The 27,886-nt window shown below is 44.9% G+C and overlaps 4 non-coding genes across 4 annotated transcripts; 1 reads left to right on the top strand and 3 right to left on the bottom strand.

The window, feature by feature from the left end:
• Window positions 1-344: 344 nt before the first annotated feature.
• Window positions 345-417, bottom strand: TRNAV-CAC (transfer RNA valine (anticodon CAC)). Its single transcript has one exon. It is a non-coding gene; the product is annotated as a tRNA-Val (tRNA).
• Window positions 418-13,093: 12,676 nt separating this feature from the next.
• TRNAV-AAC (transfer RNA valine (anticodon AAC)) lies at window positions 13,094-13,166 on the top strand. The gene has a single exon. It is a non-coding gene; the product is annotated as a tRNA-Val (tRNA).
• A 5,816-nt stretch (window positions 13,167-18,982) lies between these two features.
• On the bottom strand, window positions 18,983-19,056 carry TRNAN-GUU (transfer RNA asparagine (anticodon GUU)). Its single transcript has one exon. It is a non-coding gene; the product is annotated as a tRNA-Asn (tRNA).
• A 3,659-nt stretch (window positions 19,057-22,715) lies between these two features.
• TRNAH-GUG (transfer RNA histidin (anticodon GUG)) lies at window positions 22,716-22,787 on the bottom strand. The gene has a single exon. It is a non-coding gene; the product is annotated as a tRNA-His (tRNA).
• Between the last annotated feature and the right edge of the window lie 5,099 nt (window positions 22,788-27,886).

The following is a 27,886-nucleotide window of genomic DNA, read 5'->3' as shown; positions in this document are numbered from 1 at the left end:
GGAGTGAACTCCTTGGTTTTCAGACACGATAGGTGTCAGCGTGTAGAGGAGATATAGGCGCCAGCTTAGGAGGAGAGGGGATTTCCGGATGTAAAAATGAGCCGAAGTCAGCCTTGTCCTTTGCGCACTTGGGTCAGCTGGCTGTGGCCTGGACTCCGCAGTGACTCAGAGAGGAGAAAGGAGGGCTGGCTCCTAGCGCTGAGCAGGCTCTCAGGCAGCAACGGAACTCCTGGCCTGTACCTTGGGGATGGAAAATGCAGCTGCGCGCGCTGCCTCAGCCCCTGCCTTTCGCCCGTTTTGCTTTTTTGAAAGGGAAGGTGAAAGTTACGGAAAGGAAGAACGTTTGTTTCCACCCGGTTTCGAAACGGGGACCTTTCGCGTGTGAGGCGAAGGTGATAACCACTACACTATGGAAACGGTGCTGAGGGCCATCAGCTGCATCCATGAAAACCATAGGTCCTGCCACCAGTATCATGATCACCAACGTTTTAAAGTGAACAATAAACCGGGAAGCACCAGCGACCCCTCAACCGAAAAGACTGAACTCCTGAGAGGCCCTCGCTTAACTTCGGGATCCCGCATCCAACGCAGTGTCTCCAGTTCCACAACTAAGCACCGGAGAGCAGGAGTCGCCCCCGCTGACTCGCCAGCTCCTGGAATTTCCACTGGTTCTTTAAAATAGATTCTCTACCGTTGGTGAAAAAGACTGATCCTGTCATCTATTTTCTGAACAGTTAAAACATATCACTTTAGGTTCCTACCTGTTAACTTCAATATCTCAATCATCTGTTGAGTCAACGTCCACGTTTCCTTGCTTCTGTTCCTTTGTAATCCTAGAATATTGTGACTGAAGGGTGAACCTGTTGTGTGAAAAGTGATAGATAGAGTCATGATGCTATCTTTCTCTGAAGACTGTGCACCCTCTCCCCCAGCAGGCAGCAGAGGGGAAGATCACCTCAATCCAGTCCTTGACTGCACTGATTTGCAGGGAAGTCTCAGTCCACGGCTAGTTTTCTCACAGTGCCATGCTCTAGACGGCTAGGGCTCCCACCTGAGACCCTGAGGTGTTTCCTTGGGTCCTGCCCCTTGAGGAATTCTGAACTTCCATTTTTATCTCCTTCGTACCATGATACTGGTGGAAATTCCACTCTCTTTCAGCCACACTCTGCTTTCCCTCATAGTGTCATACATGCACATGGCTTAATTTGCAAATGTCTTAAGGGGAAATCCTGAAGCAAGGATCCAACACACTCATCAAGCCACTCCAGGATATTGGCTCCTTAAGTCTGAATATGTGGACAGCCCACATTACTTTCTTCTTTTTCTTCTTCTGATCTCCCTTCCGTTCTTCCTGCCCCATCTTCTCCTCCTCCCTTTCCCCCTCCCCTCCCCTCCTCCACCCCTTTCTTCCTCGCCCTCCTCCTCCTCCTTTTATTTGATTGCCAGATTTGTGACACTACTTAGAGTGTTGCTGTTTTCCCTGACCCTCCCCAGCTACCCTGTCCCCAGCTTCCCAGTCGCTTGTGCCTTGCCAAGAACTGGCAAATGCGCTAAGAGGAAAAGGTAGAGAATCAGTTTCATTCCAATAAGCTTCTCTCTCTCTCTCTCTCTCCCCCCCTCTCTCTCTCTCTCTCTCTCTCTCTCTTTCTCTCTCTCTCGCTGATCCTGGGGGTCCTAGGTGCATAGGTACTTCTCCAACGACCTCAAACAGAATTTCTTTAAGCCAGCGTTTATTTTGTTGTTTTCAGGGTCAGTGCTGCTTTGCTACAAGCACTGCACTATAACCGAGAGAGGAAATCTTCTACAACTTCCAGATAAATTATATTTCCCTCCTTTATTTCTTACAAACAAACAAAAGCAACCAAAAAGACTGGGTCACTGGTACACACTTGGACTTTTCTTATAATACTTAACTGACTGTATATTGAAATTTCTTGCCGGAAGCATGTGCAAAATATTGTCTGCCGTGAGCTGAACAATCATCATGCCTGTCCAAGGTCCAAGAAACTGATGAAGTTGGATCCAGTCCCCCACTTTAGTTAGATCACCACTTAGATCAACATCAAAACCAAACACTTTTCCAGATTCAGGTCACTAATATGAGGCAGAAGAGATCAGTTAAACCATTAAACACTAATTTATCTGGGGAATGTTGAAAGTCAGCAGTGGTACAGTTAGAAGTGGAAATAATACCAGATTTCTCGGAGATTCGCTGTGGGTCCAGCACTGTTCCTCGGGGCTCTACTGTGCAAGAACTTATTAAGTCCACATAACAACCAATCTGGTTGCCATCAAGTGCTGCCCATCTGGGGAGGCAGAGGGGCTGCTTATTCGCTGGCCGCCTGGCCAAGGTTGTCTGCAATGGCGCCAACTGCTCAGGGAACTCGACTCACCTTCACCAGCGCCAGGAGGACAGGGTCCCTGCGTACTCCGACCTCATCTTCAGGGTGCGTTTAGATGAGGGATTCGCATAGGATTTCTTCTCTTCCCTTAATCTGTTTCCACCTCTCCCTCTGTCTCTTCAAGACCGTTTTTGGATCCTGAGTGGACAGGACTTAAAGGAGAGGCTGCCCTTCTACTACCTGTGTCTTCCTGCCCGGACGTTACTGCCCGCGAGGGAGAACGAGAGGAGCTGGAAGGGCAGCGGGTGCCCGAGAACCACAAAGTCGCCGTGTGCGCCCGCGCGCACCGCGCCTCTGCGTCTCGCGGGCCGCGGGCCGCTGGCCAATGAACCCACGCCGCCCGAAACTTCTCCGCGGGCGCCACGCGAGGTGTGGGGCTCCCGACTCGGGGAGAGGGGCCCCGTTGAGGCGGCCCGGCCCTGCCCCCGGCCCTCGAGGACAGGCCCGGAAGAGGTCGATTTGGACCGGCGGAGCCAAGAAAAGTCTCAAGCGCGGCCCAGCCCCACGCTCCCGAGGTTAAAGGTCTCAAGCCCTGAACCCTTGGCTGACCGAGGGTCGCGAGTTGAATCGATCTCCACGCCTTTCTCAGGAGAGTCGAGGGCCAAAATCAGACCAAGAAAAATATGTGTGGATCAAAGTGCTCAATTAATCAAAGAAAAAATACGATTTTCTGACAAATTGGAAGTGTGGTGTGAGAGAAAGACCGGCGTAAAAGAGATGTGTGTTTGGCCTGAGCATACGGATCATCGCCTAAGGCGGGAAAGCTGCAATTGCTGCAGGTTTTAGGGGAAAGACCCGGAGTTTCGTTCAGAGCCCTGGGGCCTTCCTTGAAAGCCTTTTCCACCCAGGCCGTCCCCCTTCCCACATCCGTCGTCCTTATGATACTGGAGATCCTGAGTCTCACTCTGGGAGCCTCCCGTCCCCTGCCTCCTTTTTTGGAAGACAAAATTCCAAAGGTTTGCACCACTCGAATGTTTGCTTTCCAGCTATCGGTCAAGGTCCTGAAAGCATCTGGACCACACTCATCAAAGGAGTAACTGACCAACAGCAGTCCTCTGACGTGCCTGAACTTCTGACTTCTGAATTCATTCAACTCAGTTCTCTGGCAGCTGGGATGGAGTCCCCTAAAGAGCCCTCTAGGGAAACTCGCTAGAGGAACGTTATGGAACTTAGGCGTGGGGAATTCTTAGTAGTCAAGTCTCAGAGGTGTCATTGGAGCACCCTGGCCTTTGTACAGGCACAGCTTTGGATTCCAGAGCCCAGGTGGGAATTTGTAGCCTTGAGGAGGAACTGGATCCTAGTTGCAGTTCTGGTCCACACCACGCTCCCAAACCACAAGGGCTCTCAGTGTAGTTGGGAGCGGTGGTGTCCCCAAGTCCAGGTTTGGTGGTTGCAGAACGTGAGCTATTGGGAGTGTTATGAGCTTGCACCCAACCTTGAATTTAGAACATCCATAGTCCAATGGCAGTATCTGCGGTTTCATGTGCAGGACCCCGTGTTGACTCCTGGCCAAGGTATGTGTGCACAGGTAAGTCTGCTCCATGCAGAGACCTAGCAGCCAGGAGCAATGATGCTGTCAACTGAAGAAACTGTGGAGAACCCAGCCGTGATTTTGGAATAAAAGATATTCAAGAGTTCGTCTAAACAGTAGCTTGGCAACCTTGGGGGCCAGGCTGTGATCCTGGAGGGATTAGTGCTTGGCCTGAGGTGAAACAACCGCTGCTCCAGGTTGTATATTCCATGGGAAGTCGGTTCTGGGGTCTTTCTGTAGTGTAGAACATTTGGAAATAATCTCCTCGGCATATTCACCTACACCTCTGGCTGATCTAGACAAAGCATCCTCAGGTCACTGTTTAACCCTGATTTGCAAGCTGGCCCTTGGGCTGGTCACCAGTAGCTTCTCAATGTGCTGTAGGGATGAAGGAAGTGAACCTTCAGGAAGGAGAGTAGCCCTGGGGTGGGACATATCCATCCAAAAGTGGCTGAGATATTAGAGGCCATGGCCTCAGGGGTGCACAGAAGGGCAAGACTTGAATGTACTAATCTATTTATTGCTGACAGGAAGCTTCAGGAAGGTACTGGGCTTTCCAGGTGAGTGGTGTTCAGAGTCTAGATGTATCAGGAGCCTGTGGCTTCCAAGCACACCAGGAGCCTGTGCTCAGCACCCCGCCCTCAACAGTGTCATTGGCTCCAGACAGCCATACACACGTGAGAGAAGAGAAGAGGCTGAACAAAGCCCTGGCACTTGTGTCCCCGAATTTCGACAGATGCAGTAACCTGAAAGAAGACAAGGGTGGTCAGAGGCAGTGGGAATCCGTCTGAATCTGTACAGCATGCATTATAAAGGCATGTTTAAATTTTTCAGTGAATGTATGTAGGTAGCAGTAATTATGAAGCTGTAGAACTGAGGAATTTGTTTCTTTGCCTGTGGCTGCCCCAACCTTCAAAGCTAGCAAAGCCTCACTGAATCCCTCACAAGCTTGCACTCTCTCCAACTCCCTAGTTCTGACCTCTTGACCCAGATTTAAAGGGTTCCTGTGATTAGATCAGTCCACCTGGATAATCTCCCCATTTTAAGGTCAACTGTATTACCTCTGCGAAGTGCCTTTTGCCATGTAATGTAATATAATTCAGCAAATAATAGCCATAAAGAAGCTGGAGTGGCTATACTAACACCAGACAAAATAGATAGGAGACTTTACAATAATAAAATGTCACCAGCGATAAAGAGTGATATTTTATAACAATAAAAGGGTTAATCCATCAGGATGATGTAATAGATTTAAACACAGTGCATCTAACAGAGTCCCAAAATACATGAAGCAAAAACTGACAGAATCAAAGGGAGAAACAGACAATTCAACAATAATTATTGGAGACTTCAATACCACACTTTCAGCAGTGGATAGAACAACCAGGCAGAAGAGCAGAAGGAGACAGAAGATTTAAATAATATGACCTAACAGACACCTATAGACACTCCACCCAACAAGAGCAGAATAGAATTTCTCTCAAATGCACTGAGAACATTCTCCAGGAGACTAGACACTAGGACATAAAGTAAGCTAAAATACATTTAAAGGGATTGAAGTCATATACAATTTGGGACATCTCACACACCAATACTACAGCCTAGAAGCAGGGTGGCTAGCGGGTTGGGTAGTCTGTCCTCCTTCCTTCACTTTGTCATCAATGTTCAGTAGAACTTACGGAGGTGGCCGTGGTCCCACATGTGTAGGCCATCAGCCTGGAAAAGCTAGGCAGCTGAAGAGAAGAGATAGATATTTCAGGGGAGTTGCCCTAGTCTCAGGCTCACAAAACCAGGGACGAATTGATACCTAGGAAGTAAGCAGAGGTCAGGAGATCACTTTCTGTCCTGTCTGGCTGTGCCTCTCTTTAAAACCTCAGCTTCTATGTCACTAGATCCCACTGCTCAGGAGTGCTGTGGTCACCACCAACAACCATAGACCCATGATCTTGATGTTTACTATGCTCTGGCTGAGAATACAACCACAGGTCAATAGCTTTGGGTCAACACAAACTATCAGTCAGAGTTCTATGAACAACTGCTCTGGGCATAAGGAACAGCATTCATTTCCAAGTCATCCCAAATTAGGTGGCCACTGCATGTTTTCAAAGAAACATAAAAAAAGTATTTCAGTGACTTTGACAAGTTGGAAAGAAACCCTGTGGCGCTAGGATGACATTTACAAGTGACAAGCACGACAACTTATATACAGATTAAAACACAAAGCAACCTACAGGAGAAGAAGAGCGTGGGACTGGAGGCAGGGAGGTCAAACCTGATTTCAAGTTTAATGAGAAGCCTCCATGCTTCCCTAGTGAGTGAAAAGAAGCCACCATAACATTGGTCTCCAGCAAGAAGGTAAATAAAAAATAAATAAATAAATAAATAAAAAGAAGGTAAATAAGACAATCTGGCTGGTAATCCTTATAAATTAATTATGCACCCATGGAGCACAGTATTATACTCAGGATTTTTTCCCCACAATATTAAGATGGTGTGGAGAAAACTAGAGAATGAAAGAAGAACACCAAGACTGTCTAAAAGTTTTCAATTTTGCTTTTTCTTTTTTTGAAATTTTAAAATTTGTGTAAGGGTTGACTTGTGGTATTCATTTATAATTTAAGATTTTTTCATATTTATTTTATCCCTTTTCCTTTTCAAAGTTTCTTTTTCTCTCCTTTTTTCTTTGATTAAATTTTCCAGAAAGTTGCGAATTTTACTGTATTTCATTATTTTTTTCTTAAAAGAACCAGATTTTAAAGTATATTTCATTCTACTGCTTTTCTCTTTACTGACTCCTTACTTCTTTTTATTAGAGCTTTCAGATATAATTTACATATACCAAAAAGTCACCATTTTTCAGTATGTAGTTAAGTGATTTTTAGTATATTCACAACATTTTGCAACCATTCGATTCACCATTTAAAAAATTTTTTGCTTTATTATTTTCTTTTCTCTGCTTTCTTTGAAGTTGCACATTTTTGTTCCTTTCCTTGTTAGTTAGGCTAATACTTCATTTTTATTCCTTTAAAAATAATAATATAATTTTGACTGTGTATTTACCCCCTTAATATAACTAAAAGTTTTCACTTTTTCTGTAAGAAAAGTGTCTTCATGACAGTCCTTAAGACAATGAAAGAATTGGGAAAATCTCGATTCCTTGGTGTTTTCTATGCTTGCAAGAATAAACAGTACAAAATAGTATTAAATTTTTGAAAGAGACAGGCCTGTGGTTTCAGTACAAGATACTGAGAGTAGCTGCTGAGCGGGTGTCCCCATCAGTGGTGACCTTCAGAACAGAGCCGGTGGCCTTGAGTCTCAGTGTGGCCTAGGCAACTAGAAGACAGGGGCTCCCAAGGTTCCATGACAGCGCCACCTTCCGTTTCTGTTACTGTGACTCCGCATGGTTACCTGCACACTGGGTCCTCCCTCGGGCACTCTTGTCAGAGCCTGACCTCTGAGCTTTGGCATCTTGTGCCTTATTTTTGTGGTTAAGGATTCTCAGTTGTGGAATGCTGACAAAGTCTGGCCTGAACTAAGTAATGAATTACATCTGCATTCTTTACACCTGTTTAAATACATTTTTTCACTTAATGAAAGCTTATTGAGGTATAATTTACATACTATAAAACTCACCCAATATAATTGTATGCTTCAGTGATTTTTAGTAATTTACCAGGCAGTACGGCCATCACCAGAATCCATCACTTGTTTTTAATTTATTATTTGTTTGGGTTTCTTCTCCCCAGGTTTTGGCTCTACTTCTTCCACCATAAGCTTCAGCATGGCAGTATCTCTCACCACTTTCTCTGGTCAGAGAAGTGAAATGAGCATCCTGGAAACCAACCAGTACTTGCGCTCCCAGCTGGAAAAAAGCAAACAGGACTTTCAAGACCTCACAGAGAAATTCCTCATGTCCCAAGCTACTGCCTACTCCCTGGCCAAACAGCTGCAGAAATACAGTAAGTCCTATGGGTTCACAGTCACCAAAGTGATAAATGATTGTCCATCTTCCCTCTAAGCACCTAAACACCTTCCAGACTTTCTTTTCTCTTCTTCATCCAATCAAATAAAATAAATCTCATCCTTACTATACTCCTAGAATGGTGGAAGTGGGTCGTTTACCCTCATTTTGCAGAGGATGGAAACACTGAGGCACAAAGGAGTAAAGTTTGCAGTGGGAGTGTATGGAGGAATAGAGGCTGAGATCTCGGTTCAGGCACTAAACTTTCTTTTCTCTCCCAGGAATACGTGTCAGATCCTTGTTGGCTTAAACATGTCAGGATTTAATTCAAACTTTTATGAGCACCCATTTGCAAAGCACAGTTCTAGCTGCACTCAGGGAGAAAGAAGTGATAGGAGACCCCACCTACCTTAAAGGAGTTTAAAGCTCTCTGTTCCCAAGTGAACCACAGATATCTGGAGATCAGAACATCAATAAGAGAGAGTGGAGGGTTGGAGCTGTAGTGACTGAGGAACAGGGGAGCGAGGGCACGAGAGGGACAGGGATATAAGGGGAGGATTCTTACTGACCCTGAAATTGAGTTTGCTTTCAAATTTCTACCGTTATTTTTCAATAAACCAATGGGGGATAAAATTTGCTATCCAACTTACTGACATGGGCTGAAAAGTAGAAATTAAAGCCTACTTGTCAACGAACTGAAAAGGCAAGCTTTGGGGTGTGGCAAGGTTAGGTTTTTTAGTATCAGTTATTATAATCATAACACAGCTTTTTTTGAAACTGCAGAAGAAGAAAGATTTCATCCAACATCTTTGTGTAAAGGTAATACAGTGCAGTGATTAAGAACATGTACCGTGGCGCCAGACTTCCTGGATTTAAACCCAAGTTGTTTATCTTCTCTCTGCCTCAATTTCCACATCTGTAATGGTAATAGGACTAGTGTCTACCTCCTCAGGTAGTGGTGATGATTACAGGATGATAATTCTCTAAAATCTACTAGAACAGGGCCTTGGCAAACACTGTGTATTAGTTCTGTCTCCAGACTAACACACAGCACCGTTAGCATTTGAGCATATGTCTTTCAGACTTTTTTCCCTTCATACACATTTTTACACAGTTTGTCTCCAGATAAACTTAAAATATTTGAGGGTCTTCCCTGGTGGCGCAGTGGTTAAGAACGGGTTCGAGCCCTCGTCCGGGAAGATCCCACATGTTGCGGAGCAACTAAGCCCGTGTGTCACAACTACTGAGCCCGCCAGCCTAGAGCCCATGCTCCACCATGAGAGAAGCCACCGCAATGAGAAGCCCGCACAATGAAGCGTAACCCCCGCTCACTGCAACTAGAGAAACCCCGCACACAGCGACGAAGACCCAACACAGCCAAAAATAAATGAATAAATAAATTTTTTTTTAATCTTTGAAATATTGAGGGATTACGGAAACTCTCAGTGTGGGACAACTCTCAGCCCTACAGTCCTTGGAGCCTTCCCCAAAACACGGGAAATTCCTACTCCATGCCCCAGGTTAATATTCTACTTAAGAGGCCACAAGGCTTGGTAAAGTTTTGGAGTCAGAACTCAGAGTATGTGAATTCTGACTTTGCTTCATTCCAGTTGAATCATCTTGAGAAAGTTATTATACCTGCCTGTGAGCTTCTCTTTCCTCAGCTGTAACATGGGGAGGCTGAGGAATCAGATGTGGAAATCCCTGCGTAGAGCCTGCTACCGAGGTTACATCAGTCCCCGGGATGGACCCTCCTTCGTCCCTTGAAGGCAGTGACCCAGCAGCCTGTCCAGCTTTCCCCTGAGGCAGCATCTCTGTTTCCCCAGAATGTGAAGAGTACAAAGACCTCATCGAATCTGTGCTGGAGGAGGAAGTGCTGTTTGAGGAGGGGGAGCTGGCAGAGAAGATGAGACCGGCTGCAAGGCTTGGGTAAGGAGGAAGCTGTGTGGGAAAGTGTGTGAAGTGGGGGAGCCCAGGCTGATAGAATAAAGAGCAAATCTGTGCCAGGAGAAGGGCAGAAATGTACATGGCAGGCCCAGAACTAGACAAAGACAGCCTGCGGGGCTGTAGGAACTGGATGGTGGACTAGTTAGGCCTCTGGATTCTCCCTCAAATACTATATGAATAAAATGGAGACACATGCCTGGGTTGGAATACTAGCAATGTGACTTCTAGCTGTGTGACCTTGGGCAAATGTACTTAACTTTCCAGTGTCTGAGTTACCTCAGCTACCTCATCTGTAAAATGGGGCAGGGGGTGGGGTGGGATGAGGATACCTAAAGCTGAGCCTCTCGGGAGCCTCAATTTCCTCTGCTGAGAGAGCACTGGTGGTTCCAGGTTCATTCTTTAGTTTACAAGGTTGGTGACTAGGATAGTGGTGGCAGGACCTGAGCTTTTCATGGACATAGGTTTGAACCACACATAGGCGATTTTTTCCATAGTGTAGCGGTTATCACATTCGCCTCATACGCGGGTGGAAACATGTTTCTTTTCCCTGACATTTATATTCCCATTCAACAAACTAAAAAGGGGGGCAGAAGGTGTGTGGCAGCGGGCGGACCTGCATTTTCCTTGGCCCAAGATACTTGGGAGGAGTTTCGTTACTACCTGAAAGCCTAATCTGCACTAGGAACCAGCCCTCCTTTCTCTGCTAAGTCATATTGTAGACCAAGCCACAGCCAGTTAATCCAAGGAGGGCGCAGGACAAGACGGCCTTCGGGGTACCTTTACATTCGGAAATCCCCTCACCTCCTCCTCTGGCGCCTAAATCTCCGAAACACGCTGACACGTATTATGTCTCTGAAAACCAAGTAGTAGTACATCCCTGTGAAGCACACTTGGCTTTCCCTTACCCCAGCACATGTGAGGAACAATTTGATTTGCGTGACAAAACAAAAGAGAACGAATTCAACTCTGCACCGGGGGCTCAAGCCAAAGACCCAAAGATGAAGAATGTCAGACTCTGCGAACTGAGCTGGCCGCGGAGGAAACGGAGCCGGTAAACATGCCATTATCAGGAGACCCTCCAGCGTCAGGTCACAGATCACGAAGTAGATGGATCCGCTCATCCCCCGCTGAGAACCAAGTCTGCCCCTGACTCATAAGGAATCTGAGGTTCAGAAAGAGAGTATGACCTCTCCTCAGACCTGGATTCTGGGTCTTCCCCTCACTACCTGTGGCGCCTGCCGTTCTCCCGCCTTAGATGACGCCAACTCCAGGTCCTAAGGCTCCGACCAAGAGTTGTCTTTCACGCAGCGTTTTCCTCAGACACCACATGCAGTTAGTTAGGACTTCGTGTTTGCTTCTCAGTCCAGGTGGACTTTGGCCTACACGGTCCCTCCTTTTCACGACTCTGGACTTGGGCAAACGACTCTCATGATAAAGGCGGGGAAATCAGTGTAACGCTCGGCTCTCTCACCCTGAACTTCGGATGGGGGGGGTGGGCGACCCTTGCGTTTATTCCTGGGCTGCATCCCTCTTCCGGGCCCGTCCTCGAGGCCAGGGCCGGGGCCGGGTGCCCTCAGCGTGCTCCTCTCGCCGTCTCTGGAGCCCCGCGCCTTCCCTTGCGGCTGCAGGGAGGCTCCAGGGGCCACCGGATCCGGTTTGCGGGCCCCAGCAGCGCGGGTGTGTGTTTGTGGTGCCTCGGGGGCCCGCTGTCCCTTCACCCCTGTCGGGGAAAGGACGACCGCCCCCTCGTCCTGTCCACGTGGGACGGCAGCGCGCCGGACGCGACCGGAAGACCGAATCCGTTCCTCTGGCTGCGCGTGGGAGGTGAAAACTGGAACCTGGAGGGGAGGGAAAAGGGGGAAAACCTCATGAAATGTCCTGATCTAAAGCTATTTTCAAGTCCGCCTTTTTGGGGACTCAGCCCTCCAGCGCTGGCGAGGATGCTGCAGTCCGGTCGCACCCTCGACGGCGCTTGGAGTCGACGCGCAACAAGGCAGAACCCCGCGGCTTGGGGGTCAGTGCGCACGCTGCCCGCGCCTTCCTCGGGGTCGCAGCACTTGAACCTCACGTGTGAAGGAAACGCGGTGACCGCCACAACGAGAAAGAAGGAAAACAACGACTGGAGAAAGTGGCACAAGCTTCCTCAAACTTGTAAAACTTTACTTTTAAAGGAAACCAGACAGAGAGACACAGACACACCGACAGACAACGTTGCATTAAAGTCTTTCAGCAAAAAGAAAGTTGTCTGCCTGCTGGCCGTGTGCTGTGAGGTGAACACGAAACCCGCTCCAGACACCGGCTTTCTGGCAAAACCGCCTTTACCTCTTTGTCTTCCTAGGTTAAAATTCGCTCTCCATGACCTGTTGAACTGGAAAATTATAAAAGGCAAATAAAAGATGTTTCAGACATTGTAAAAGGTAAAACAAAACTGCTGCTCAAGAAGAATGTCAAGTACGATGAGGGAGGAATGAACAGCCGTGAGATCGGCGTGGACCGCGCCTGCGTCCTCCGCGGCTTTCTGCTGGGCCTGGTCTTCAAACGAAGTCAATACAGGCCGGGAAGCGCAGCTCGGCCTGCGTTGATGCTTGATGTTTTTCCAACAGCCAAATGACCTGAGACGTCAGCCTTTGCTACGGTTCCTGCTAAACGTGGAAGTGTGATTAAAGTACTGGACTTCAACTACACGACTAGAATAAGCCACAGCGGCAGGAACCTGAGGAAGCCCGTTTGCCGGGAGACGCCGGAGAAGGACTGCTACGAAAGGGCTTTCGAGGAAGGAGCAGAGGGGAGGGAGGGGAGGGAGCGAAGGGCGGGTCCTATGGTTCCCAGGTGGATTCGAAGCATCGATCATTTCCGAGAGCCCAGAGCACTGACCGCCTGCGCCGTGAAAAGGGCCACCGAGGCGCGGGTACGCAGCCTTGGAGGGGTGGTGTCCACGCTGCTGGGATGCGAGGTCGCTTGGGGCTCAAGCTCACCTAACCCCCGGCTCCTGGGGCTTCCGGGAGCTGGAGAGTCCGCGGGGGCGACCCCTGCATTCGGTGCATAGCTGTGTGTTGGATGCGGGATTGGGACGTGAAGCTCTGGGGGCCCCAGGGACCTCGCTTCGGGGGAGGCGAGGAACCCTAAACTAGGGCCTCTCGGGAGCTGCAGTCTCCTGTGCTCCCAGGGTCTTTTGCTTTCGAAAATATTTGTGGCCAGTCGTGGCAAGAGATACAGTTCTTCAATATGTCATTAGGGGCCTGAGAAAGAGCTGTTTCCGTAGTGTAGTGGTTATCACATTCGCCTAACACGCGAAAGGTCCCTGGTTCGAAACCAGGCGGAAACACATGGATTCTTTTCTGAAACTAATATTCACGTTTAAAAACCGAAAAACGGGGCGAGTGGGATGGATTGAGGTAGCGCGTGCAGTTGTATTTTTATCCCCCCGAAATACAGGAGGAGTTCCCTTATTGCCTGAAAGCCTACTCAGCACTAGCAACCATCCCTCCTTTGTCTGCTCTGTGTCACTTTGAAGACAAGCCACAGACAGACCAAGAAGGGCACAGGACAAAGCCAAGTTAAGGTTGTCTTTACATTCGGAAATCCCCTCATCTTCTCACGTGGCGCCTAAATCTCCTCGACACGCTGACACGTATTTTGTCTCTGGAAACAAGAAGTTTATCCCTGTGAAGCTCACTTGCTTACCCCACCTCAGCACGCTTGCGGAACACGCTGATTTGTGTGACAGAACAAAAGTGACCGACCCAACTCCGCACCGGGTGCTCGACCCAAAGACACGTAGACGAATTTCAGGCTCCAGAATTGCAGCTGGTAGGGGCACGTAAAGGAGTCCTTACACGTGCCATTATCAGGAGAGCCCTTGCAGCTGGTAGGGGCACGTAAAGGAGTCCTTACACGTGCCATTATCAGGAGAGCCCCTGTAGTGAGCTCAGAGATCAGGAAGTAGACGGAATCGCTCGTCAGCCTCTGAGAGCCAAGTCAGCACCTGACACATAAGGAAACCGAGGTTCAGAAAGAGAGCATGACCTTGGCTCTGCCGCACACAGCGCTAAAGCTAGACCAGGATGGAACCAAGCCACTTACCTTGCGGCCTGGCCTCAGAGCCCAAAACGTCACCCAGAACAGGAGAGGTGAAAGGTGATGAGCAGCGGCGCAAGGGCTGGGAGCATTTCACAGCTGCCTTCAGCCCTGGGCCACTGGGAATCACCTCCTTTCCTGCTCTAGGCGTCTCAGGAATTTAATTTTTACTTTCACAGTTTCCACCTGAAGACACTAAGTTGGACGTTTTGCGTGGCTCCCTGGTGGTCTAATAGTTAGGATTCGGTGCTTTCACCTCCATGACCTGGGTTCAGTTCCCGGTCAGGGAAGTGTCCTTTCGCTGGCATCCTGATTTTGTAGTTATGTATTCATTCCACTGTGTCACTTCCCAAAGTGGGGCTCTGATAGAGCCTCTATACTTTAAGGATTCCAGTGGATAGCATCCAAGGTGCTTTTTACTGAACTTTCTTTCTGAAATGTAACTCCGAAGAAAAACCAAAAAGTTTAGCTTTACTGTATCACAGAGATAAATTAGTATGTACCTAGTGTGCTAGGTACAAGAAAAAAAATTCAAGTTGATAGTAAGGATAAATCTCGAATACTTTTAACACTCTAGAGAATTCTAATAATTAACATATGATTGTACAGAAAATGTTATATTTCTAGAGATGACTCCTTGTATGCATCACAACAGTTTAATAATTTCAGCCTAAAAACTACTTTATGTTGTTTTTCAAATATTACAATAATATGGAATATATGGGTAGCATAGTACTCTAGTTTCACAAGTCCTGGATTTTTTTTTTCCTGGATTTATTTTCTCTTCACAATTCTAATAATATTGAACTGCCTAAATTTTTATACTGGTTTTACTTGTTTAACAAGAAATTTTTAATCCAATAAATATTTAAGTTTATGAAATTTAAAATCATGTTTTCCAGTAAATTAAATATACCATATAATATATTTTGAATGGAGATTTACTATTATAATTCTAGAAATCAGAGTAACTTAATTATTCCACTTACAATTTGGGGTATCATTTACTGTATGATTCCAACATGCATTTCTCTATTATGTGTCAGCTCAACTTTTGATTTTAAGGTCTATTTTTATCTTTAAGTTCTTTGATTGATATTAAATTAACTGATGTGTGGTCTTTGCCTGTATAATTTGTAATTGAGACAGAAATGAGAAACACTGTTCTACTATGATGCTGCCTCGTATTTTTATAGATTAGAGAATGACCATATGTGAACAGGTTGAGAGGAGGCTCAGGTAACGTTTATGGGAGGTTGGTGACTGTGGCCATCAATGTAATTGCAAGAATTGTAGAATACATGGAATATCTGCTCCAGGAAGTAGGGAGCTGTCACTGAAAGCCTCCTGTTTTCCTAAAGTGCTTGTTTATTTAATAAAACAATGTTTCTGGTTCTAGGTTACCTACCTCTAGGCCTGAAGTCATCCCTCTTACTGTTCTTCATTATGCTTCTCTTGTCTCTATCACTTCTAGAGCCCCTAGGCCAAGGTGGGCAGATAAGCCTGGGAAAAACTGCCAGGAACCGATTATGTTCCCGCTGCACTGCCTTTTTCGATGCTTCCAGATGTGGGCTCCACAGAGCAGAGACCTTGAGTTGGCTCATGATGCAGCATCTCTCTCCCCCTCCCCCCATAGCAAGGCCTGGCATCTAGTAAGTGCCTAATAAGTGCTCAGCGATTGAAGGCAATCGAGTGCAATGTCCTGGAGAGCTGAAAAGGAGAAGAAAGTAGGTATGTTGGTGGAGGCCTAGAGTATGAGGGACAGAGAAAGACAGACAAAGACACACACTAAGAGAGTAGAGAGAATGTCCAAGAACTAGATTTAGTGTGTAAAAGCCTCATGAGATTCAACAGAAGAACCCAGGGAAGGTCAACCAGTAACTCTTGGCATCCAAGTCTGCACAAGATGGATTGTCAGGTGCAGAATCCTGTTTGTCTCGGTGATTTGTCTCAAATTGGATAATTTTTGCAGAAACAGCCAAACACTGTCAAGGAATCATATAGAGACAGTCATTAGCGTGCTAACACAGCCTTGAATGAGAGGGTGACCAATCATTAGATGTGTGCATCCAAGATGGCAAAAATATATTCATGAAGAAAAGGGAAGAAGAATAAATGTCTGAGACCAGTGTTTTTTCCCCCTCCTATCCATAAACTGTTTAGTATGAAGCAATTGGAAGTCATTCTGGTCAGTCTTCTCTGCACCTGAATGAGTAGGTCACCTCCAAAAATAATTACAGTTATTGGAAGACTTTCTAAACATTTTGCAAGTTTAGCTGCTGAACGTGTGCAATAAGATATCTCTGAGTAATGTCCACATTGGACTTTTGTTGTACCTCGGGCTTAGTTGAATCAGGAGGGCGCCACTCCCCTTGTTAGAGTATCATATAGATGTATACAAAGTTTGTTGTGATGGCAAGAATATGAAGAAAAGAGCTCTTTCATGGAGCGGAAAAAATGGGAATACAAATTGGCACACCTGCTACTGAAATCAAACTAGGAACACGTAAGGAGATGCCTTCAGCCTCTGACAAAGGTGGAATGACAAAAACCAGATTTACCCTCCTGCCTGAAATTTCACCCTCCCCTTCTTGCCTGCCCCCAAAGGGGAAAAAAAGGCAAATACATAATGTCAGTTTTCTAGACACAGAAAATCGGGCAACAGAGGACAGCAATCTCTGAGAGATGAGAAACAAGCTGAGTTCCGTCATTGGCCCACATTAATGCTTTCAGAGAGTTTCCAGGTTGGGCATGAGGAGGGCTACCTGAGACCAGCTCCTTAGATTGTGGAGATGAAGCTGAGTGTTGGTGGAGGGCAAAGCAACTAGAGTTCACAGAACAAAGGTCCAGTGTTGAGAGAGAGAGAGAGAGAGAATCCAAAAATATGAAAGTCTCCCTCAAGTACTAAGCAGAGTTGTGATAAGAGCATGCTTGTGAAGAAATGCCTGAGACCAAGAAAAGAAATTTTTGAATAGATCATGGAACAGTGCCGGTGTTCACACAGGACAGGCAATTGTACTCACCACCACCAGCCAGACTAGACTACTCATATAATTCATGAGCCTTTGGGAAGAACACTCAGCCCTAGAATAATCAGCCCTAGACTGATCTACCTAAAAAATCATAAAGCAAGATCCAAAGAGATCAAACCATTTACAAGTCATCTAACTGTACCCCAAAACAAAACTCAAGATAATTCATAGGAATACCAAAATAGTATCCAGAAGGGAAATTTTGACAATGTCCAGCATCCAAGCAAAAAAATGCAGGGCATGCAAAGAGCCAGGAAAATATGATACGAAAGGAAGAATGTAATCAATCAAAATTGCACCAGAACTGAAACGATGTAAAAATCAGCAGAGAGGAGTTTAAACAGTTATCATGACTACGTTACATATGTCTAAAGAGTTCATTAGAAGTGTGGAACATGCAAAAATGGCAAAAAGCAAACTTTAGAGATTAAAACTATAACATCTGTGAATCAACAACAGATTAGACATTGCAGGAAAAAAGATTAGGGAACACAAAGCCTTGAACAACTGAAAATATCCAAAATGAAACTCCAGTTAAATTTTTTTTTTTTTACTGAACATAGCATAATTAAATCGTAGAGTAACTTTAAAAGGCCTAATATAGGAGTGTTTGGAGTCTCTGAAAATACCAGGAGAAATTTTTTGAAGAAACAATTTTGAAGAAACATGACAGAAAATATTCCAATCATAATGAAAATTATAAACCTGCCAGTCCAGGGAGCCAAATGAACCCTGAGCACAAGGAACATAAAGAAAACCATACCTAGTCACATTATAATTAAACTGCTCAAATGCATTGAAAAAGAAAATAAAATTCCCCAGTGCAGCCAGAGAGAAAAGACACAGTACATACAGAAAACAAAAAAGATTATGTCACATTTCTCATCAAAAGCAGTGGAAGTGAGAAGACAGTGAAGCAAAATTTTTAAAGGACTGAGGGAAAAATAAAGTCAAGGTGGAATTCTATGCCTCCCCCCCCCAAAAAAAAACTCTTTGAAAAATGAAGGTGAATGACAACATTTACAGACATACAAATGCTGAAAGACTTCATCACCAGCAAATCCATAATGCAAGAAATGTTAAAGGAGTCCTCCAAGAAGAAGAGAGTCCACATCAGATGGAATTCTGGATGTACACAGAGGAATGAAGTCCTACTCTATAGCACAGGGACCTATATTCAATATCCTGAGATAAACCATAATAGAAAAGAATATGAAAAAGCATATATATATATTTGTATATATACATATGTATATGTATATAAACTGGATCACTTTACTGTACAGTAGAAATTAACACAACATTGTAAATCAACCACACTTCAATAAAAAAAATTTAAATAAAAAAAGCAAAGGAATTAAAGGACAAGAGACATAGTATCTGCATGGGAAAATATATGATTTTTTATTATCAATTAAATCTCTTTAAAAACATGGGAGAGTTTAAGGAAAAGTAATAACCTTGGATTTGTGGTTCATAACATATGCTAAGTAAAATGCGTGACAACAAAAGCTTGAAGGCAGGCTGTGGTAAGTTACAGATGTCTGCTCTAAAGCCTAAAGCAATCAATGAAATAACAAGAAAAAGAGTTATAACTAGTAAGCCGACAAAGGCGAGAAAATGGAATTATATGCAAAACCATGTATAAGCTATGATAGAATAATTGCTCTTCCAAGATTCTACCCTATAGCCATGTGTACAAGAATGATGACTGTAGCATTACTTGTAATAGGAAAAGCACAGTACCAAATTAATTGCAAAAGTATATGGAAAGGGTTAAATAAAGACTAGTACAAACAGTGTAAGAAACTTCATTGGTAAAAGGAGTTTACAGGGTAAAGCTGATGAGTCTACTCTTTCGTGAATTCCGGGATTCCCAGTGCTTTCCTCCAGAGATCCTCTCTGAGGCTCAGTGATTATCTGGACTTAGGTCCTCCTGTGTCAGGGGGCAGGAGCCTAGTAGTGGAGCATGGGAGAGTATGCGCAGACTAGAAACCTTGGTACATCCTTTACATTCTAAAAGGGTGAGACGCGTCCCTGGGTGGGCTCGAACCACCAACCTTTCGGTTAACAGCCGAACGCGCTAACCGATTGCGCCACAGAGACACGAGGAGTTCCTTGTCCTCAGACCCACGGAGAGCAAGCATGCCTACCAAGCTAGGCGGAGCCTCTCGCCTTTCCCAGGACAGCGGCGCCGGCTCCAAGCCTCGGACAACCAGAGAGGTGGAGTCCACGCAGCGTGATTGTCCCATGGGGAAGCCGTGCGTTGGGCGATTCCGAAGGCAGAAGGGCAGCCGAGCGTCCCCACTGCGCATTGCTCCACACCCGCCGATGCCAGCGCCCCGGAGACGGCCGGGGCCTGAGCCGAGTGGGGCCCAAGGGAAGCTGAACGCCCGGTGGGCTCTGTGACGGCTCCCGGCTTGCTCCGCCTTCACCCGACCATCTGCCCCGCAGGTTTAGTAGGTGTGCTCGCTATGGCAGCAGCGGGAAAGAGATCAGGTCCAAAGAGAAAAGGTGAAAAGCAGCGAAAGCAAGCAGAGGCATGGATGAGACAGCGAGACCTCCCAGGAAGCCTGTGAGGAGGTTCGGGCCAGATTCTGAGATGAGAGTTGTTTTTATTAAGTAGCAGAATGGGGAGGGAGAATCGGAGAAGAGCATGAAAGAGAGAAAAGCACGAACATCTGTAGGTATCCAAGAATAAAACAGCAAAAGCAGTGTGAATATATTTATGTCAAGAAAGTCACCTGCAGGCCTGTGGTGCATTGTGATTGTATAGTGGATAACACTGCATAGTGGCTGCAGCAACCTCAGTTCAAATCCAAGCTATAGCAAGGTAGTGTCTATGACCTGTCTTTCCATTTGCTTTTTTTTTTTAATTGACTATAGTCGATTTACACTGTTGTGTTCATTTCAGGTGTACAGCAAAGTGATTCAGTTATACATACATATCTATTTTTTTCATATTCTTTTTCCTTATAGGTTATTCCAAAATATGGAGTATAGGTCCCTGTGTTATACAGTAGGTCCTTGTTGGTTATCTATTTTATATATAGCACTGTGTATATCCCAAACTTCTATTTATCCCTCCCCCCCTTTCCCCTTTGGTAACTGTAAGTTTGTTTTCTACCTCTGTGGGTCTACCTCTGTTTTTTATATAAGTTCATTTGTATCGTTTTCGTTTTGTTTTGTTTAGATTCCACATATAAGTGATATCATATGATGTTTGTCTTTGTCTGGCTTACTTCACTTAGTATGATAATCCCTAGGTCATCCATGCTGCTACAAATGGCAATATCTCCTTTTTTATGGCTGAATAATATTCCATCCATTTGCTTTTAATGCCAGCACCAGCTATGCCCCTTAGCAGTGGTTGGAGAGCAGAGTTTGGCACTGGCCGCAGAGCACGATGTGGTGAGGAGTAAATCCCACAGTGCACAAACCCGCGGGCGCCAGTCAAAGTGAAACCTAGGATGGTTCCTTGTCTCACTGTTGAGCAGAACATATCCCCAAAGTTGAAATACCGCCTCTTAAGGAACCTTGTCTATAGCTTGCACTAACGAAATGACATGGTGATTGCCCTCTTTTCCGGTAAAGATATTTCAAATATCAGTGGGATTTTTTACACTAAAGGAGAACGAGTTTTTAGTGAGTTTACAATAAAATGCAAACTAGTTGTCATGGACTACACCAACCTGCCTTCATCCACCATCCACTGGTTTTTATGGGAACAGTAAATCATTGAACTATAGTTCACATAGTGTAAAAAGCACAAATCTTTAGGGCATAGGCACAGTTTGTTGAAATTTGGCAAATGTAATCGCCACCCAGATCAAGTTATAGAAAATTGCCATCATCCTAAAAATGTCACTTGAGCCCCTTTCTAGGCAATTCCTACACTAGATCACTTAGTTAATGACTATTCTGAAGTTTATTGCAATAGATTACTATTGCCTGCTCTTGAAATTCAGATGAATGAATGTACATTTTTGGTAACTGACTTTTGTTTCATGCAACATTTTGTTCATTAAACATATTCATATTATGTATATCATTTATTAATTTTGGTATTATTGGAGTAATTTTGGTGGGGGGGTTGGTGTTAATTAGTGTTCTTGATGAATATTCTTGGTGTTTTGATGAATATTCCATATCAATCTTTTTGTATACTTGTGCATTCATAGAAGTGTTGCAACTGCTGGGTCATGGAGTAGGTACAAGATGAACTTTATTAGAAAGTGCCAACAGTATTTTAGAATGATTTCAAACCAGCTATACTACAGATGCAATTGCTCCACACTTGTGTCAGCATTTGGAGCACGAATTCTTTTAAGTTACAGCCATGCTGGAGGGTGTGTAATGATACCTCCTTATAGTGTTAATGCTTATTTCCCTGATGAGTAAAAATGTCAATAATATTTTCTTATAACTTTTAGTCATTAAAATATCTACCTTTGTGATCCAGGAAGACCCCGGCTTAGTCTCCCCAGAAAAAGGAAACAGGGTGGTGTGGTCGGTCGCTGCTGTGCAGATGGATCCTCCAAAGCTTCTCTCAGAGACAGAGACCCAGGCTCGAGGTGTTCTGAGTAGCAACAGGTTCAGATCCAATGACTGGCCCAGCATCAGCGGACATGCTGGGCCTCCCAGGGCTTTGCCATCTCCATGTACTCGTCAGTTGAGGGAGGGGGGAATATATTTTTTAAATATTCTCTTTCAATCCATTCATTCACATTCATTTCCCTGAGTAATTTGAGTTTCCAATTCATCTCACTACCACAAGGGAAAGCTGTTATCTGCGACATAAGCAGAAGGTAGGTGTAAAAATCAACACCAGAATATCAATAGGATGGTGATCTAGGTAAATGCCCCAACTTCTCCAGCTGCAGCTGTTTTGAATCCCCGTGGTCTCTACCAGGCAATGGGCACGTTTTCCCTTCTCCCTTGGACACTCAGAAGACCTGTTAGGATAAATGTTATGTCCACTGTAAGGCAAGAGGAGGGGGAGCAGGGCGGACCAAGCCAGCAGAGGCAACAGTAGATGAGACAGCACAGTAGCTGTGGGTGTCTGTGATTCTGGAGCCGCTGCCGAAAGGTGGTCAGTCTGGTGGGCGGGCGCGTGTGTTCTGCGTGGGGGGGGGGCGGGGGGACTGGGAGATCTTCGCTAGAATTTCTTTGTGGAGAGTGGTTCGGTTCAGGTGGAGGGGAGAATGATGACCCTGAGTGAAAGATGGTGGCCTGTGGGGTATGTACTTAGAGTTACCTGGCAGGAGAAGTACCATGATCCTGAAGGTGCTTTCTCCAGGGCAAAGTCTTGTCCATTGCCTTCATGACGTGCTGACCTCTGTGATTCCCCTACTAGTGAGAAACTCGACTTCAGAATCTCTGCTTGATAATACCTAGATAGTAAAAAGTATATATTCATTTACGTGAATTTGAAGAAAGAACAAGCTTAACCTGAGGGGTGGACATCAGAATAGTTTCACGTAGCAGCAGATGGATAGGCATTACCTGGAAACTGTGTCAAAGGGCTTCATCCATGTATCAAAGTGTTTCATCCATACTTGGTTGGTAAAAATTTTCTATGTCGTAATCCTCGTGATGATTTCACATCAAATAGCTGTCTGTTAATGATTTGTGCGTTTCGTTCTGTTAATACACCTAAATAATTTCCTTTTTGGATAAACATTAGCTGTCACATGTCTGAGAACCCAGTGTAGACCACTACCGGGTGTAAGAAAAGGGAAAGCAGACGCCAGGTGTAAGGGTAATGCCGTGACTCGGATTTGAACCGAGGTTGCTGCGGCCACAACGCAGAGTACTAACCACTATACGATCACGGCGCGCCATATTCCAAGTGACAACAACTACCCTTGATGTATGTCATGTGACATAAAAGGATTCCAGTCACTGCGCCGCTTTATTCTTGGAAATTGCAGGTATTCCTATTCTCTCTCTCATGCCTGAGCACCGGCTTCCCCTCTTTTCCTTTCAATTCTGATATAGGATGATAGAACAAAAGAAAACCAAAAACCAATTCTCATCTCCCTAAATCCGGCACGTGCTTTCTGGGAAGTCTCGTTGTCCTAGTCCCCACCTCGCCGGCTTCTTTCTCGCCTCTTGCGTTTGCCCCTTTGGACCAACTCTCCCCACCCCCTGGTTCAGGCTCCCGCCCCACAGATCGCGGCCGAGCGGAGGGAGGGCAGCGCCCCCTGCGCAGAAGATCGGGTGAAGGCGGAGCAAAGAACAGAAAGAACCATTACGAGCCCATCGGGCACTCAGCTTCCCTTGGGCCCCACTCGGCTCAGGCCCGGGGTCGTCTCCGGGGCGCTGGCATCTGCGGCGGGGACGCTCGGCTGCCCTTCTGCCATCGGAATCGCCCGACGCACGGCTTTCCCACGGGACGAACGCGCTGCGTGGACTCCACCTCTCCTGTTGTCCGAGGCTTTGGAGCCGGCGCCGCTGTCCTGGAAAAGGCGAGAGGCTCCGCCCACCGCGGAAGGAGTGATTGTTCATCCGGGGGGGGGGAAGCGGAGAAAATAATGTTCCTTTGTCTCTGTGGCGTAATGGCTTAGCATGTCGCGATTAATCGAAAGGCTACTCCTTTTTAGGAAATACTCAAAGGCATTGTGGTTTTTTCCTACACTGAGCATACTTTCCGGAAAAGGCTCCGCCACTAGGACCCTCCTGTATGTGTCTGGTGCATAAAAGGAGAGCCTAAGTCAAGAGCATCGAAGAAGAGACTGCCAGGACAAGTCACTGGGAGTCCAGAATTTCCTGAAAGAGTGCAACTAGCAACTGTATCTCTTCACATTTCTCTTCTGCCTGTCTTTATTGCTATTGTTGTCATGCATTTCACTTTGCATACGTTATAAACCCCACAATCCATCATTATTTTTAAAAATCTGTCCCACGTTTCTAAAAAGATTTAAATAAGAAAAAATCTTATATTTTTCCCATGCTGATACCATTTCTGTTTTCCTTCATCCCTTTGTGCACATCCAGATTTCCGTCTGGTGTCCGTGTTGTTCTTCCTGGAGGACTCTAACATTTCTTGTGATGTGGGTCTGCTGGTGATGAAGTCTTTCAGCATTTGTATGTCTGTAAATGTCATTATTCACCTTCATTTTGGAAAGACTTTGGGGGGGGGAGTCATAAAATTCCACCTTGCCCTTTTTGCCTTCAGTCCTTTAAAGAGGTTATTCCACTGTCTTCTCACTTTCATTGCTTCTGATGAGAAATTTGACATTTATTTTTGTTTCTGTATGTACCCTATCTTTTTCCTCTGGCCCCTTTGGGGATTTTATTCTTTTTCAATGGATTTGAGCAATTTAATTATGATGTGACTAGATATGGTTTTTTCATGTTTCTTGTGCTCATTCATTTTGTTCATTTGGCTCATTGGATCGGTGGGTTTATAATCTTTACTCTGACTGGAATTTTCTGATATTGTTTCTTCAAAGATTGTTTCTTCTCCCTGTGTATTTTCAGGGACATCAGTCACGCGTGTATCAAGTCTTTTAATGTTGCCCTACCACTCAATGACACTATGTTCATTAAAAACATTTTTTTTGACAGTGAGTTTCATTTTGGATCTTGTCAGTTGTTCATGGCTTTGTGTTCCCTAATCTTTTTTTTTCCTGCAATGTCTAATCTGCTGTTCAGTCTGGTGAATTTATTGTCTTAGATGTTATAGTTTTCAACTCTAAAGTTTAATTTTGGCCATGTTCCATATTTCTAGTTAACTTTTTGAACATATGTAACAGTCATGATAACTGTTTGACATCCTCTCTGCTGATTTTTACATCATGTCAGTTGTGGTTCAGTTTTGATTGATTGATTAGTCTCCTCCTTATGCATCATATTTTCCTGCCTCTTTGCATGCCTGGCATTCTTTGATTGTATACCAGACATTGTCAAAGTTTCCCTTCTTGGGCACTGGCTATTTTGGTATTCCTGTAAAACTTCTTGAGTTTTGTTCTGGGGTACAGTTAAGTGACTTGTAAACAGTTTGATCCCTTTGGATCTTGCTTTGATGATTTTTTAGGTAGGTCAGTCCAGGGCTGATTATTCCCACCACTGAAACAAGAGTTTCCTGCGTGTTCTTCCCAATAGCCCATGAATTATGTGTAGTCCAGTCTGGCTGGGGGGAGAAAGTACAATTGCCTGTCCTGAGTAAGCACCAGGCATTGTTCCATGATCTTTTTAAAAGTTTCTTTCCTTAGCCTCAGGCAGTTTCTTCATAAGTATACCCTGCTCATTGCTCTGCTGAGTACTTGAGGGAGACCCTTTCATATCCCTGCATTCTCTCTCTCCCTCTCTCTCTTATCACTGGATCTTTGTCCCGTGAACTCTAGCTGCCTTGCTCTCCACCAACACTCAGCTTCATCCCCACAGTCCAAGGAATAGACCTCAGATCCCCCTCCTGGGGCCCAGCCTGGAAACTCTCTAAAAGCAGTAAGCTGGGCCAATGGCAGGACTCATCTTGTTTGTGTCTCATCTCTCAGGGGTTGCTGTCCTTTGCTGCCTGATTTCCAGTGTCCTGAAAACCAGTATTTCATGTCTTTTGTCCATTTTTTTCCCTTTAGGGGTGGGGAAAAGGGGGAGAGTGAGATTTAGGCAGGAGGGTAAATCTGATTTCTGTCACTCCACCTTTGTCAGAAGCTGAAGGCATCTCTTTATGTTCTTATTTTTACTGCAATAAGTGGGCTAATTTATATTCCAGTGTATGTTTCCAACTCAGGGAAAGAGCCTTTTTCTTCATAGTCTTGCCATCACAACAAACTTTCTGTACATCTACCTGTTACTCTAACAAGGGGAGTGGTGCCCTACTGACTCAACCAAGTGGGAGGTACAATAGAAGGACAAGGTGGGCATTACCCAGAGATACCATATTGCATATGTCCAGCAGCTATAGTCTCAAGATGTTTGGAAAGTCTTCCAATAATTGTAATTGTTTTCAGGGGTGACCTACTTACTTGAATCCAGAGAAGACCAGCCAGAATGACTATGGATTGCTTCCTGTCAAGCAGCTTATCAGTTAGAGAGGAAAAAAACAAACAAAAAAACAAAAAACACCAGTCCCAGACATTTATTCCTCTTCCCTTTTCTTTATAAGTTTCATTTTTGCTTTGGTTGGATGCACACGATCTAATGACTGGTCTCCCTCCTATACCAGGGTGCATTTGCATGCCCATGACTGTCTTTATCTGATTCCTTGACAGTATGTGGCTATTTATGCAAAAATTATCCCATTTGAGACAGATTGTTGCAACGTACAGAATTCTGCACCCAATAATGCCTCTTGTGCAAACCTGGATCCTTAAAGTTATTGGTTCAACTTCCATTGATTCTTCTGTTGAATCTCATGAGCAAACAAGAGCTCTTTGGTTTTCACATACAAAATCTAGGATGTTTCTAAGTTCTAGGATATTTCCCTGTCTCTCTCTTTGAGTGTTTGCCTATCTGTCTCTCTCTGTCCCTTATACTCTAGGCAGCTGTGGATCTTACCCACTTTCTTCTCCTCCTCTTCAGCTTTCCAGGACCTTGCATTAGGATGCCTTCAATCAGCAAGCACTTATTAGGTGCTTACGGTACCAGACCCTTCTCCAGGAGAGATGCTGCATCAGGAGCAAACTCAAGGTCCCTGCCCCTACTGCATCCATATCTGGATGACTCCACATCTGGAGTCATCCAAAATAAGAATCACAGCGGGACCAAACCCCGTCATGTTTTTCCCAGGCTTATCCACCTTCCAGAGCCTAAGGGCACCAGCAGTGAGTGAAATAAGAGATGCATAGCACAGGGGAAAATGGGTGACTTCAGATCTAGAAGGCAAGTAACCAAGAATCAGGATTTTTAAAAAAATAAACAAGGACCTCAGGTAAACAACAGGTCCTTACTTCCTGGCTTAGACAGTCCATGTGTTTTACACTTCTTCAAGTGACATGATGGCTACATTCACCAACATCTCCTAAAGTTTCCCACACATCTTAATCTGTTAACCTATGGCCACTCTATAATCTATAAAAATATGAGGCAGCATATTAAAACAGTGTTTTGTTATTTCTACCTTAATTAGAAATTGTCCAGGCAAAGATTACACATTAATTAACCCGATTTAGTATCAGTCAAAGAACTTAAAGATAATGATAGATCTTAAAATCGCAAATTGAGCTGAATTGTAACACAGAAATGGAAGTTGGAATCACATATTAGATGATACCTAAAAACATTTACCCCAAAATTGTAAGTGGAATAATTAAGTCACTATGATTTCTAGAATTATAAGAGTTAATCTTCGTTTAAAAGATATTATATGAGGGGCTTCCCTGGTGGTGCAGTGGTTGAGAGTCTGCCTGCCGATGCAGGGGACACGGGTTTGTGCCCCGGTCCAGGAAGATCCCACATGCCGCAGAGCGACTAGGCCCATGAGCCATCGCCCCTGAGCCTGTGCGTCCAGAGCCTGTGCTCCGCAACGGAAGAGGCCACAACAGTGAGAGGCCCACGTACCAAAAAAAAAAAGATATTATATGGTATATTTAACATACTGGAACATAATTTTTTTAAACTTTTATTGGAGTATAGTTGACTTACAATGTTGTGTTAGTTTCAGGTGTACAGCAAAATGAATCAGTTATACATATACATATATCCACTCTTTATTAGATTCTCTCCCCATATATGTCATTACACAATATTGAGTAGAGTGGAACACATAATTTAAAATTTTGAAAACATAAATATTTATTGGAATTAAAGTTTGCTTAAGGAATACTAAAACCAATACAGGAAATTTAGGGAGTTCACTTTCATCAGGATTTTGAATAGAAACTAAATCCAAGACTTATACAAACTAGAATACTGTGCCACCCATATTTTCCACATTGTTAGAAAATCTGGAAGACAACATAAAGTAGATTTTAGACCAAAATTATTAAAC

Source organism: Phocoena phocoena, chromosome 1 (assembly GCF_963924675.1).
Source record: "Phocoena phocoena chromosome 1, mPhoPho1.1, whole genome shotgun sequence".
NCBI classification, from domain to species: Eukaryota; Metazoa; Chordata; class Mammalia; order Artiodactyla; family Phocoenidae; genus Phocoena; species Phocoena phocoena.
This window is presented reverse-complemented; position numbering and strand designations above follow the sequence as displayed.